Raw genomic sequence first — 3,304 nt, 5'->3', positions numbered from 1 at the left:
CACCCCTAGGGAAGCAAGAGAATTCTACACGAGTTATAGTAGGCTAAAAGGTTTTGCAATAAGGAGTAAGAGGGTAAAAAATGCCAAAGGAGAGATTGTTAGTTACACTTTTGTTTGCAACAGACAAGGGTTTAGGCACAAGAAGTGGTTAGATAAGCTGGATAGGAAAAGAGAGCACAAGCCTATAACGCGATGCGGGTGTGTAGCAGAGATGAGGATAAAAAAGAATCATAGTAATGGAAAATGGTTTGTTTCACAGTTTGTGGATGATCATAACCGCACCCTACTCTCTGAAAGGTTTATTGGATATCTGCCTTCACACAGGAATATGTCTGATGTAGAAATTGCTCAAATGAATAGCATGAGGGAAGTTGGGATAAGCATTCCAAAGATATACCAGTCATTTGCGATGCAGGTTGGCGGCTTTAACTTAGTAAGATTTACTAAGCAAGATATGCACAAGGAGGTTCAAAAGCAACGTGCTTTGCAGAACGGAGATATAAATGCCGCACTGCGTTTTTTTGAAGGTGCTGCCAGAAACGATGAGAAACTGTTTTAGAGGTATGAGGTAGCGGCTGGTTCTCGTTTGTGTGACATTATATGGAGTGATGGTCGAAGCCAGGAAGATTATGAGGCGTTCGGTGATGTCCTTGCCTTTGATACGACCTATGGGAGGAACAAGTATAACCTTCCTATCATTGTTTTGTCCGGGGTTAATCACCATAATCAAACATGCGTGTTTGCAGCAGCAATGGTTTAATGTGAGTCACAAGATTCGTACAAATGGGTGTTGAGACAGTTTTTGGAATGCATGCAGGGAAAGGCCCCGAAGGCAGTCATAACTGATGGGATCCTTCTATGAGGCTAGCTATTATGCATGTATTTCCAGATGCTCATCACAGACTTTGCACGTGGCATCTACTAAGAAATGCCACTGCTCATGTCTCACAACCACGTTTCCCCTAATTATTCAAACAGTGCATGCTGGCTGACATAGAGGTTGATGAATTTGAAATGTAGTGGGAGGCGATGGTTGATGAGTGTGGTGTTTGAGAGGTTGAATGGGTGATGGACCTCTATAGAAAGAAGTTGTCATGGGCCACCGCATACATACGGGGCAGATTCTTTGCAAGTTTAAGGACAACCTCTCTGTGCGAGTTGTTGCATGCTAAGTTGGGTGGGTTTGTGGAGAGTAGATATAGGATATTGGACTTTGTTACAAACTTTCAAAGATGTGTTGATTTCCTTAGAAACAAGGAGGAGGAGCTTGACTTTCGTTCCTTTTATGGTACCCCGATGCTTCAAACACAGTTCCCAGAGATTGAGAGGTCGGCGGCAACCCTGTATACTTGGGAACTTTTTTATAGGTTTTGAGAGTCCCTAAAGCGGGCCGTAAGATTTTACATTGCCGACCGCCAGGATTATGAAAATGGATGTTGCTATGTGATACAGAAGTATCGCCGACCGGAGTCAACCTGGGAAGTCTTGCACCAGCCGCAAAATGGAACCTTTCAATGTAATTGCCGCAGGATGGAGTCATATGGGATCCCTTGTGTTCATATAATTGTAGTTCTGGTTGGTAATGATATCAGTTCTTTGCTAGAGACTCTGGTCTTGAAGAGGTGGTGCAAAAATGCCAAGAACCATGTGACTTCCGTTAGACAAGTTACTAAAACGGGTGATGCTGCATCCCGGTACCGTAGCAGACTTGGTGCATTTCTTGACCAATGTAAGCATTTTGCCAAGCTGGCTTGTCTAAGGGACGAGGACTACAAGGTCTTCAGTGAAAAAATGGCACGGGATGCTATCATGTTGGAGGTCAAGAATGGGTTGCGTGTGGCCCCAGATGTGAATCCACACCTTAACGGTGAAGGGGTGGTGGGATACATGATTCGGCCCGCGTCCGGACAAAAGGCACCGGCAGAGGAAACATTTCTCAGGTATCAAAGGGCCCAAAGAAGAGAAAATGCAGCGCCTGCAAGAAACTGGGTCATCGCAGAACTCGTTGCCCCAGTGCGCCTATATTTCCAAGCTAATAGTTTTCTGGGTACACTATATTTACAAAATTTCTGAAACCCCAAAACACTTAAGGGTCATTACCAACATACTAAAACATAATTTCCACTTGAGTCCTTCACACCTCTTCGTATGCATCACGTGGAGCAAATTTCTATCACACTGACTCCAGCCTACTGTTGCAGCAGCGCATTAAATGCTACGATTTGCCCCTTCAGGAGGGGCTTGGTGAATGTCATTCCTTCACCAAATGGAGTGATACAATGACGTGCTGAGGTTTTCTTTGGGAATTACTAACTGTCAACCATTCATCATTGCCACTGCCACGGGTGGTATACAGCTGACAAGTGAGTCTAGCCTACGACACGATGGTGACGGTAGTAATCCAAGTGCATTAATTAATTGTGCTCTCCCACTCAAGCTACTAACCAAGCTCTTTATGCATCAAACTTGGGCGAACTTGAAGAAACACTTCAGTTCCATACTAAAATCATGAGCATCTCACTAACCATCATTTAAATTACTCTGAAAGGGTCACCATTGATTAATGATTACTATATGGAACTTGCGGGCTTTTTGTTTATTTTTTATAATCTACTTTCACTTCATTTAGAGTTTAATATTTGTTAAAATTCGTGAATTGAAATTTAGATTATTTTGTATAAAATAAATGAGTTGATATGTAACATTGAGGAGCGAAATATTTCCTTTTTTTTAATTATTTATTATACTTGAATTGAATTTTTCCTACTTGACACTTTTAGAAATTAGTTTTAAAGGCATATAATTTAATTTCATAGTAAAATAAGATAATATGAAAAATATATGTACTTTTTACAAGTATTTTGAACAACACAAAATAAAGAAATAAAAGCCAGATAATCAACAAAATTAGTGGCATAGCAGTCAGAGATATGAAAATACCAATAAATGCATAATCAATCAAAGAAATAGACAAAATTTAAATATGATAAAACAAGTAACGCTATTTTTCTCGGGGCAAATAAGGAGAAATTTTTTCCTGAAAATAGACCTCATGCACGCTATATTACAAAAGTATGGAATAACATATTAAGTAAGTAGGTTTACAAATATTACGAATGATTTTTATTCTTTTATGTGTTAATCTTGTCTTGTTATGTAATTTAATTTTATAAAATAAAAATATTATTTTTTTCGTTCTACCCAACAAGATTTAGAAGTATTTTTTATATATACTTTTTTTAAAAAAAAATTACATATTAAATATCTTTTTATTATAGAAATCTAATAAATTAACACATTAAAA

The sequence above is a fragment of the Arachis hypogaea genome, chromosome 13 (assembly GCF_003086295.3).
Source record: "Arachis hypogaea cultivar Tifrunner chromosome 13, arahy.Tifrunner.gnm2.J5K5, whole genome shotgun sequence".
NCBI classification, from domain to species: Eukaryota; Viridiplantae; Streptophyta; class Magnoliopsida; order Fabales; family Fabaceae; genus Arachis; species Arachis hypogaea.
This window is presented reverse-complemented; position numbering follows the sequence as displayed.